This window comes from Solanum dulcamara, chromosome 8 (genome assembly GCF_947179165.1).
Source record: "Solanum dulcamara chromosome 8, daSolDulc1.2, whole genome shotgun sequence".
Lineage (NCBI taxonomy): Eukaryota > Viridiplantae > Streptophyta > Magnoliopsida > Solanales > Solanaceae > Solanum > Solanum dulcamara.
The window spans coordinates 41,688,549-41,701,443 of record NC_077244.1 but is presented as its reverse complement, the minus strand read 5'-3'; positions in this window follow the sequence as shown (position 1 = coordinate 41,701,443).

Here is a 12,895-nt window from a genome sequence, read left to right as displayed (position 1 = left end):
GAAGCATAATCTTCTCTTTTCCTTGATTGATTTCAACTATAATTTTTTTTAAAAAAAACAACTATCTATCTAGAGTTTCATCCACAATATTCAAACAAAAGGTATGCTTTCAACTTTCTAGGTTGTAAAAATGGAAATACTTTTTCTTTTAAGTTTCTAGCACCTCAATTTTTTTAAAAAGTTTTTCTTTGATATTCTAAAAATTGACATGCAAGAATTCAATTCACTATCGTATTTCATTCTTTTCCCTCAACTTTGACGGTATTGGTAATCAATATCAATAAAAATTGCCCAATTTTTTTGGATATAGGGTGTGTTTGGTATGAAGTTAGAAAATATTTTCTTGAAAAATAAGTTGGTTGTTGTAACAACCTCCAAGGTTATTTCCGTACTTTTATGTGTTATTACCATTTTACCCCTCTCTGTGGCTTTTTTATAGCCCTTGTGTGATGCTGGGATGAGTAGCACGCTCCTTGAGGAGGTTGGGTGAGCTTGGTGTGCGATTTTTCCTTTTTAGAGTTTTAAACTGAAAGGAGTTGACTTTAGTCATCTGGGGATTCGATCGTCATATGGAAATTCTGATGGTTCCATCATCTTTGATAGGTCCAATTTGTGCTAGAAGGAAGGTTGGTTCGGGTGTTGGATTCCTCATTTTAAGTTTGTATGATTTTGTCATTTTAACTTTCATGTTTTGGTCAAATTTGACTTCAATAAACATTTTGAGTAAACATTTTTGGATGAAAATTCCGTCAGCATGGTTAGCTCCAAAACATCGAGTGTGGTTTAGATAGACCTTTGATTCGGTTCTCGAGATGCTCAAAACGAGTTTTTAGCCTATTGGGCTTTTTTATGTTTTCCTTGAAAGTGTTGACTTTGGTCAAAATTTTGATAAGTTGACCTCCATTGGTAATTTCATCAATTTTGTTGAGTCTGGAATGCCATTGTCAATAGGGTAGCATGGTTGTGTGTCCCTTCTCCACAATCACGAAGTGGCCTCTACTTTCGCCAAGGGTCAGTTGACTGACCTCTGTGTGGCTAACCTCTGCGTTCACGAAGGCCAAAGGGGCTATCTGTGAAGTCCTTTAAGACCCTTTTTTAGATCCCTCTTCTACTTTTCCAACACAATCAAAACACACTTTTGATAGCAATTATTGGTCAATTTTTGGAATTCTTGTTGCCTAGCATTTGAAACTCTTGTGGGGACATACCAAAACCTATTCTCATCCGAAAAATCTTGTAAATCTTGCGTATTTCTGTTGAATTCTTCCTTTTTTGAACTAGGGCTTGGTGTCATGACCCAAGCCTAGGGCCTAGTGACATGGCGAATGAGACACTCGGGGTACCTCACCCAAGCCTCTTAACATTCATTTAGCTTTTCATAGATAATGACATTCAATAACTCGCAGAAATAAATGGGATAATGGGACTAAGGAAAACAACTTAGAATAAAAGCCGACAACAATCTTAGATCATTATACATTTTCTTCCAAATATACCTCTACTAAGAGACTTGGCGGGAGCTAAGACATGTCCCTATCTCACTTTCAACATAAGTGTCAAAAGTACCAAAAAGGTGTCACGACCCGACCTAGGGCCTAGTAGTAACACGGCGATCAAAACCCCGAAGGGCTCCAACCAAGCCTCTTGTACATATCATAAGCATATATAAGGTAAAGTAAAAATAAAAACATCATAAGAGAGTCTAAACCATGAATAGCAAATGAAAAATGTCATATGACAACATAGACTCGAAACATTTATCAAACTAGATGCCTCTACTAATGAACATTGGCGGGGGCTAAGACATGTCCCCAGCTCACCCTCAATATGAATCATAACAAAGGTTCTTTGAAAACAATTACCAACTCAATCACTATTCCCCGATAAATGAGGACTCACTACAAACACCGTCGGATAGGAAAGCTTAACTAACCACGTGGACGAATATGATCTTCAATCTCACCCCTACATTATGAAAATATGTAGGCAACAAGTATGCATTAGTATGTTGGAATTTAATAAGTATGAGGGCATGACATGCAACGTAAATCATGGGATACAATGGTCGAGTAAAATACGTGATAAGATGAAATAAATAAAGTCATGAGAAAATCATAATGAACAAAGCATTTGAAAATCATAATTGAGATCATGAAAATACATATGGGACCATACATATGTGGAATAGGAACCATAACCGCAATAAGACCATGAGCTATAATATGGAATCCCAATGTTGCCCCTACATCAGAGAAAAGGGAAATCTACTTGCCAAGGTAGACTCTACCCCACTAGGCGGGTCTTATGTATGCTATATGTAGATCCACTACCTAGGCCAAAAAGGGCAATTCTACGGTGGCACCTAGTTATGGAACAAGAGACTTTATATAAGGACCCCATATTTCGAGCCCCCACCTCAAGTCCACATTCAATGCTAAGTCAAACCTCACAGAATACATACATACCATAGAAATCATAATTACATATATCATAACCATGATCATAGATTTGAAATCATAGAGTAGCTCAATTTCATAACATAAGTGAAATGCGGGTATTGTCCTTCCATATTATAAATTATACATACATAGACATAATTCATACTTGGAAATTCATGATAATAGCTTATACTTAAAATTAGGGTAAGACATGAATGCATGATGAATTGACTTGAAAATCATGAAATTGACTTGAAAACATGCATGATCATATACTTTCTATCAGCCCATACATAATTCATAAAGATAATATCATTTGGAAGTATAATTGAAAATACCCATAATTCATAACATGAACCCTAAATACCAATATAGAAAAATTATGGAAAAACTCTTCAATTCAATGCAAAAACTATCAATTTATATTAAAATATACTTATAATCATAATTTGAATCATAATTCATGCAATTGGACTAGAGATCACAAAATCCATAAAATACCATACTTTAATTTGATAAAATATTTGAGAAATTAATTGGGCTTCATGGATGAAAGAACCCATGAATCAATACCCATATACCTTAAGTGAGAAAATCAAATAATTTGGAAGAACTTGAGAGTTTTGATGGAAAGCTTGAGTGAATTAACTTGAAGTCTTCAATGAAGACCTTGAGAGTCTTTTGTAGAGAGATAAATATTTGAGTAGGTGAATTGTAGAAGAATGAATAGAATTAGAGGCTTAGGGTAATTTATAGAGTTGAATTAGGTCCTAAAAACGTCTAGGTTCATTAAATAACAATTAGGTAAAAGTCTAAAGTTCCCTTACTTAAATTTGAATTCAGACAAAAACCATCGCCCAGGTCTGCGACGCGAAGGTGTTCCCTAATAGGCAAATTTTGAGCGGATTGGATTTTGGCCAAATTTTGACTCAGGAAAAATTGCACTAAACGGAAGCAAGTCTTATTCGCACACTTTACTATTTTGTGCAGTTTCTTCGAATAATCTATCTTTCAATATATGGGTCCTAAAAAATCACCGAGACCTTTTTCCTTAGGTTTTGACCCCCTGATCGATATTTCAGACTCGAATTTGCGAAAAGATTAAGGATAATCCATTATGTGAGAAGCCTATTCCCATGACATTCTTAAGGAACTTGTGAGCATTTTTGAGCAATGTTACGAAAGGAAACCAAAATTCTATACATATCATAAGCTAGAAAAGAGAAATTATATTATTCCCGAAACATGGGAACTACTAATGTAGAAGCCTTCAATGACCAAACAAGCTACGAGGAGGTGAATGTTGAGCAATGCCAGTCCCTACATTGTGATATCATATAGGCAAAAGAGTATGTGTTAGGACTTTAAATGTACTAAGTATGTGAGCATGCATGAGCATTAAAAAAATATTTGATCGTTAATATAGTATGAAACATAGTGTAATACATGCATAATTCGTCATGTAAAGAACATTTGAAATATTCATTATGTGGGAATGTTACACCCCACACTTTTAAGCTCGTAATGTCTTATAAGTTCCTTAGACATTATCATATGAGCCGGATACGCTACGACACTATCAAATGACTCTCAGGAAGGGAGAATATGATAACCCATAGTAGAGAAGGTTGGAAATAGAGTCATAAGAATTCGGAAGGAATTGGAGGCCAAGTGATGAGTTGTAGGAATTGACTAACCTACGTAAGCTACTAACTTAGAAGTTTTACATACTTAAGCTACTTGATGACATACCAAGCTTACGTAGCACAGATTACATAGGCTCCTAAAATAGGATGAGATTACAAACCCATGAGGAAGGAGAAAAGATGATACGTGGTATCCAATGGAGGAGTGACACATGGCAGTTCCTGGGGTTAAGTAGGTGACCTACTTGCTTGGAGGAGGTGGACCCCACTGCCACATGGCAGCCCCTTATTGGCAGCATGTATGTGTTGGCCCAATGGGGACCAAACACATGTAACCCTTAAGGGATGACACATGTCACCCCATAAGGAAACTAATATATACATGTTAAATAACTCTTAACCTCATTATTCATCCAAAACCAGAGCCAAAGAAGAGGAAAAACGTGAGAGAAGAGAAGGAGGCAACCATGGCTTGAAAGAGTTTAAGGTAAGTTTTCCAATATTTTCCTCCGTGAATTAATTATCTACGGTGTTCCTCAAGCACATGGAGCTGTATATATGTGTATTAGGATGAATTTACACTTGGAAACTTGAGAGAAAGTTGAAAGAACAAAGAGAGAAAATGTTAAGAGCTAGTTAACAAACCCATTTTTGAAAGGGACTATTGTTAGTAATATTAGTATAACTTCTTGTGTACAACTTCATTTTGAGTGATTCAACATGTTTTAGAAAGGTATTTCATAGGTATATAACTTTTACTTAGCCTTTAAAATTCAGTTTTGCTTTTATCTACTCGAAAAAGGGTGATGAAGTATAGAGGAGGTACTGCCCAGATTTTGGTTTTGGACATCTTACACGGACTGTTGTTGGTATTTTGGGCACATCATTTGTACAAAATTGATGTAGGGATGATTCGAAATTGTATACGACCCTAAGATATATGTCTATAACATTCATGAGGACATAAAGCTTGTTTTCCTCAATTACCCCTTTATTCATGTTTTGATAGTTGGAGTGAGTTGTTTGGGGTTTGTATTGTGTAATGTCTCCATGTTTTACTTGTATATAAGCTGCAGGTTGTTGTTGTTTGTTGGCTGTAGTAATTAGGTATATAATTGGGAATTTGGATAGGACATATTATAGGGGAGATGCTGCCCAATTTTCGTTAACGCCTTAACTAATTAAAGAACTAGTTGAGGAGACGAACAAGGAAATAGATTCCTTGAATACTAAGGTGCAACCTAAGATACTGGAAAGCTAAGAGTGGTTGATATTTGTATTACTTTCGTGTTGAATAGATTCAAAGGATGACGAGGCGAACGGGATAAAGAGTAACTCATAAGAGGTATGTGAAGCTTCTCTTGGTATGTTTTTGGTATAGGTATGTAAAGCATATCTTTTCTCTTTGTTTTGGCATGTCTTAGATGCAAGAAGGATATGATATGAGATTTTGGGGTAATTCCATTCCCAGATTCTGAATATGACTTCAGCACCCTCACTCACTTTTGAATGTTAAACTTTAAAGTAGTAGGCTACTATCTTCAAGTCTTCGATAGGTTAAATAGTAATTGGAGGTATAGGCCTCTATCCTTAAGGGCTCCATGAGGACAGATGTCTGGATCCTATAAGCTGTTTGGCAACATTGTGACAATGTCTATGGTTCCTGATGCTCCATACAGTTTAACATGAAACCTAGAAGGTACTTTAATTACTTCCAAGTGACGGTTCACTTGATGACTTCATTGAGTCTTAGATTATGATTTAAATTGTGTTTTGTTTCTCACTATTCTACTCGTGCATACTGTAACACTTCTTTTGTCGACCCCGAGGTCGGGAATAGTAATCGTGCACAATTCTACTACATTGTTCATCGCGCCCTCACTAGAGGGACCGATACGTATGTATATATATATGATGATATGATGATGTATTGTAATAAGGAGGTGATTTTACTAGAGGTATGATTCACCGGATCCCTGATAGGGCCAACTATATTAAAAATTTGAGCATGCATGATTTTACTTTTCTAGGTACAAGTTTCTGATTTGATATTTTATCCCCTACTTCTCTATTTTAGATATGCCTCTAGTCGTATTATGTTATGTTTTACATACTCAGTACATATGTCGTACTGACCCCCTTTTCTCGGGGGAGCTGCATTTCATGCACGCAGGTACAGGTACAGGTTTTGGGAGTCCTTCATCTTAAGATCCCACTCAGCTCAGCTGGAAGAGACTCCATTGTATCATAGCCTAGTTTTTGGCATTAACCGTTGATGTATAGTATTTTTTTGTTATTCAGGTATACGGTGGGGGCCCTGTCCTGCCATATGTTGTCATTGATATTGTTAGAGATTTGCAGATATGTATATGTGGGTCGTGTATATCAGTTTGATTCTATGATATATGTTATTATGTTATGGCAACCTTGTCAGCTTGTATGCCCTTTCATGTTACAACACAAATGAAAAGGGCTATAGGTTTATAAAAATATTATCGGCCAATGATGATCTGTTACATAATATTATTTTATTTTACAGTTCAATTTGACCATAACTGATAGTTAGGTATACGGGGGGTCCAGGTCGGACCCCAATCGCGGCCTATGGGGTTCAGTCATGACAGAAGTGGTATCAGAGCAGTTCGTCCTTGGAGTGTCTGCAGACCGTGTCTAGTAGAGTATTGATTATCGATGTGTTGCGCGCCACATCTATAAATAGGAAATTATAGGACATTTAGGATGTTACCTTTCTTTTACATCTGAGATCATGCTATAGATCCGAGTCATAGGACAATTCCTTATACTAACCTTGGATCTTGATAGAAGGACGGCATCAACCGAAGGAAGTAATTGACGACATAGGACATTACGAAGCATGCAGGTAAGTAAAATAAAGGCACAAAAGATATCTGTTTTGTAAGGTATTGACATATGATTGAAATGTTAAGTTGAAACCTGAAAGGAAAGCAGACAGGAAGTGCAACAGATGCAGTTTGAAGTTGGACATACGAGGTAAGTCTATCACTTTCATACTGTTGTTAACGTTGAAAGCCCTGTGTGGCTACGATATGAGATGATATTGAAAGCCCTGTGTGGCTGTGATATAATATAAATATATATATGTGTTGGCCCTGTGAGGTATTATTGGTATTTTCTGCGTACAAGTTTGGTATAACTAAGAAATATAGAGGAAACTCTGCTGAAATTTCCCAAAACAAGAAAAGGAGAATAAAACATAACTTTATAACATGTCTTGGAAATTGATACCGAGTACCCGTATTATGCCAAATTAAAGCTGTAAGAGGTACTCTTCATGTCATCAATAAGGGATACCCTTTTTTACTCGGGGAAGTTTATTAAGGAGAAACAAAAGTCTGTCTGAGCAGTACAATTCATATCACATTATCTTCAGTCGTAATTATGTTGTAGAAAAAAAAAGCTCAGGTTGAAAGGTAAGATGTCCAGTAATTGAGCTTCACTCATTTTGAAAGTACCAAGCCCCCAACTCCTAATTGTAAATTAGATAAGTTGTTCATAACTCGAGGATAAACCCAGAAGGAGACCAGGTAGGTCAAGTATTAAAAGAAGTACCGTGATGTTTAAGAGATTCTAGTTTCTTCAAACAATGGTTCGAAAATGGTTTACGATAATAGTTTATAGTCCTCCACCGACTAATTAGGGAAAAAGCTTCGAACAGAAGCACTATAAAGAGATGTTAGGAACCGAATATGAGTACGAACAAAAAGGGGGATATGTAAGTATGAATTGAACGGGGTGATACAATTATACAGGGATAAAGTAGAACCACTAGTAAGTCGCACTTAGTATACGTCGACTAAGTTAAAAGCCTGTGTTGAGTACGTAGTAAGAGCATGGAGCTTAAGATAAAAACAAATGACGCATGTACACATCATCACCCCAAAAATAGTGGAACCCATAAGGGACGAGGATGACAAACTTAAGGAATAATTGGTGTAACCTACATTCACCCCAAGGAATAAAAGGCGCAGCTTCCATTCATCTCAAGAAACGAAGGATATAGGTTGGGAAAGCTACTACTCCAAGAGAACATGGGAAAATGAATGCCGAAATACAAATGTTGCCTAGTTAAAAGAAAATTTAGAATGACTATAAGTGTATATTAACTTTTTATAAAGATAAGTAGAATGTGGCCTCGGACGAGTTATTCCATGGGTCCCATTACTCAAGTACAGATTAATAGATAAGGTGTCACACTATATATGAAAAGGGTTCTCGACGCTTCGTAATTTAGCCAAGGTTCCGTACCTGGATAATCAGGTTGGCAAAAAAATAATGCAAAACAATGGGGACATGATACAGTACCAAGTACATTGGGGGAAGGAGACTGGATGAAATTGAGACTGGACATAGAGCAAGGTATAAGTGGATAAAGGTATAAGTACCCTCTAAAGGGGGGAAGCAAGTTAGAAAACTGCAAAGGGTAAGATAAAGGCAATTGATGTGCAACATGTTTGAGAGGGATGCTTAACCTTCAATAAGATCCTTTCTTGAACAAAGTTAGAAGGATCTGGAAGTCGTCAATAATTGGATAGAAGTTAGAATGCTATGTAAGATAGTATTAAGAAGTTTCCAGGAAGACTTGGAATAACATAACGCTAGAAGGTGGGTACGTATAAAAGCAAAAGAATATAGCAATGAAAGGATATTGAATAACTCAAGGGACACTACAAAAGATAATGACAACATGCTAGACCCAAACCCAAAATCTTAGCTATAGAGTTGGTCACAAATGATGTTACGATAGATGTATAACCAAGGACAAAAGAATAGAAAGCCTCCCGTGGTAGGAAATGAGAAGAACACAGAGTGAATAGGGGAAAGGAAAGAAGTGCGACAAGGTGAGACCTAGCAAGTGACGCTAAGGTATTTCTTAGGTTAAGTTGAGCACCTTCTCACAGTTTCATAAAGGTAAAGGAAGACACGAGATAACAACAATAAAGTGTTACCAGGTAGGGTAAGGAAAGTGTAAAATGGTTTAAGTAAGACGGGCAGAACTAGTTGGTTACTACAGGATGGCGAGCTCATATGCCAAACTTCTTCGGGACTATGCCAACTAAGGATAGACAGAACTCAAAGTGGATCTAAAGGTCACTATATGAACGAACTTTAGCGCTACTCAATAGACAACCCCAATGAATGGGTGCATGCAAAAAGGGGGGAATACAATAGGAGGAGTTAAACCAAAATGACCAAAAAGAGACATGGTCATAGTGGAACTAAAAATCTACCCCTATATAGATTGCAAGATAATAGAGGAAAGGGCAAGACAACACATAAAGACTAGTGAGATGACGCTAAGATAAATTTTAGGCTAAGTTGAGTGCCCCGCACACTATTGCAAGGATTACCATGAAATGTGACATGAGGAATTCCCAAGGAGGTCACCCATCCCAGTATTTCTCTCGCCCAAGCATGCTTAAATTCTAAATTCTGATGGAATTTAGTGCGATAGAGTGGATATGGTCGCGCGAGATGGAAGAATCTGAACTAGCGGCGGAGAAACGATATGAGATTATGTTCCTAGAGTACTATAAATTATGTTGAGGGTATTGTTAAAAGGATTTAAGTAAGACAAGAAGGATTAGCTAATTTATAACTGAAAATGCACTCAAATGCCATAGCTCTTCAATGAAGTACGAGTTAATAAGAGGTAAACCACAGAATGGCTATATGGGCCAGTGGGTGAGAGAATTTCAACACCACTTGGCAGCCAACTCTTAGGGCGGAAAAATAAAGCAAAACCCAAAAGGTAAGGGTACCAGTTGATGTAATTTACGAAAGATAGGAAGTAATACGCAAAGTCGAAAATCCCACAATATGACCAGGGCTACAAGAATCACTTCGCACTCAAGCGCCAGATGACTCTGGAGGGCTACTATCTTCGAGTCTTCGATAGGTTAAATAGTAACTAGAGGTATAGGCCTCTATCCTTAAGGGCTCCACGAGGACAAACGTCTGGATCCTATAAGGTGTTTGGAAACATTGTGACATATGTCTATGGTTCCTGATGCTCCATACAGTCCTCCGTGACACCTAGCAGATACTTCAATTACTTCAAAGTGACGATTCACTTGATGACTTCATTGATTCTTAGATAATATTTTAAACTGTGTTTTGTTTCTCACTACTCTGCTTGTGTATACTGTAACACTTCTTTTATCGACCCTGGGCCCAGGAATAGTAATTATGCATAATTCCACTATATTTTTCATCGCGCCCTCACTAGAGGTCCCCATACATATGTATATATATATGATGATATGATGATGTGTTGTAATAAGGAGGTGATTTTACTAGAGTTATGATTCACCGGATCCCTGATAGGGCCAACTATATTAAAAATTTGAGCATGCATGATTTTACTTTTCTAGGTACAGGTTCCTGATTTGATATTTTATCACCTACTTCTCTATTTTAGATATGCCTCTAGTCGTATAGTGTTATGTTTTACATACTCAGTACATATGTCGTACTAACCCCTCGTTTTCTCGGAGGGGCTGCATTTCATGCCCGTAGGTACAGGTACAGGTTTTGGGAGTCTGTCATCTTAGGATCCCGCTCAGCTCAGCTGGAAGAGGCTCATTTGTATCGGAGCCTAGTTTTTGGCATTAGCCGTTGATGTATAGTATCATTTTGTTATTCAGGGGTATGGAGGGGGCCCTATCCCGCCATATGTTGTCATTGATATTATTAGAGGTTTGTAGACATGTATATGTGGGTTGTGTATATTAGTTTGATTCAGCTGGGTCTACATGATATATGGTATATGTTATTATGTTATGGCAGCCTTGTCGGCTTGAAAGCCCTTTTATGTGATGATACAAATAAAAAGGGCTACAGGTTTATAAAAATATTATTGCCCAATGGGGCTCTGTTATATGATATTGTTTTATTTACAGTTCAATTTGACCACAACTGATAGTTAGGTGTTTGAGGGGTCCAGGTCATACCCCAATCACGGCTTACGGGGTTGGGTCATGAATGGAAAGATGACCATAACCTACATTTAAGACCATGCAAGATATTACATCTAATCCAACATAACCCCCTACATTGGCACAGAGAGACTACTTACCATGTAGAACTCCGTCAACTTGATTTATTTCTTTAACTTTAATTTTAAGGACTATTCATGGATCCACTAGCCTAGTGTTACACCCCATACTCTTGTACCTTGGAAGGTTCCTAAGTTACCTAAGCTTTTTAAGATCCTTAAGTTTCTTGAAAGGTTCTTAAGTTTCTTGGAGATTGTTAAAGATCTTGAACTTCTTAAAAGTTACCATGTGAGCCGAATAATATGCTACCAATTAACTCTAAGGAAGGGAGAATGAGATATTCTAAAATAGAGAATATTGGAAATAGGGTCGTAAGAATTCGGAAGGAGTTGGAGACCAAATAATGAGTCATAGGACTCGACTTACTTAATTAAGCCACCAACTTGGAAATCTTTCATACTTAAACTACTTGAATACATACCAAGCTTACGTAGCAAGGATTACATAGGTTCATAAAGCAAGATGAGATTAGGAACCCACGAGGAGAAGAAGAGAGAGACACATGGAAGTAGCTGAAGGTGCCACGTGCCAGCAACTGGAGGTGCCATGTGGAAGTAGCTGCATCAAGGGGTTGGTCCCCATATTCCATGTGGTAGACCCTAATTGGAGGAGGTGGTGCTTTCGCCCTATAAGGGCTTGACATGTGTCACCACCTAGAGTGGCCTATGTATACATATACTTTATGACTTTTATGGTCATATTTATCCTATAAGTTTCATTCTTATCTCCAAAAGTTAAGAAAATTCAAGAGAAAAGAAGAGAAGAGAAACTTATGCTAGAGAGAAGAAAGAGCTATAGTTTTGGGAGGAGAAAAAGGTAAGTTCTCTGATTCCATTCCATGAATTAATTATATGGGGTATACCACGAAGGTATGAATGTGTTATTAATGTAAAATTATGGTTTGCAGCAGACCTAAAAGGACAACAAATAGCTACGAAGTTTCAGCCGCGCTAGAAGAGCTGCCGAAGCGAGTTTTGGCGAGTTTCGGACAAGGTAGGGCTTTCCATTTCAAATTGAAGTTTATAATGTTATTATGGGGTATATTACATGTCTTAAAAGAGGCTAGAAGTGGAAAATTATATAAGTATGCTTGAAGTTAGGAACAAACTAAATTGAAGTTGTTAGAGTTAAATCAAAGTCAAGTAATGTGTGGTGATTGTGGTGCTGCGGTTGCAGCTGGCTAGATGGCGTGTTAAAAGGATGGAAATTGTTCTAAAAGGGGTGTGATTACTTCTGGTTGCATCCACATGACCCTCCGTTTCGTATTGTTAAATGTTTTATGAAATAAAGGCTAAAACCTCTCTTTTGATATCGTAGTTTTGAGCTAGTTATTTGGAGTTGTATTGAGTAACGTTGAAGTGATTTTATTGTATATATAACTACTGTTTTTTTTTTTTTTTTTTTTTTTTTTTTTTTTTTGGGAACAGACCCTACACGAGGCTCCCACCTCTCGTGCACAGTCAGGGGTTAAGCAACACCCCCAAGCCTTAACATAAATAATCAAAATAAAAATACAAGGAGGGGGACATAAACCTTACCTCCGATCCTATGGTGGTTCATAAGTCGGCTAACCTATTAAGGTCGGCTAACTCATCCCCGATACAAAAAGAGACTAACTATAACTAGAAAGCAGTAAACCTGTGAGAGGACTCCTCCCGGTACAATTCAACTATGAAAGCATAAATGAGGGAGACTCTCCCCTTCCATGAGAAAA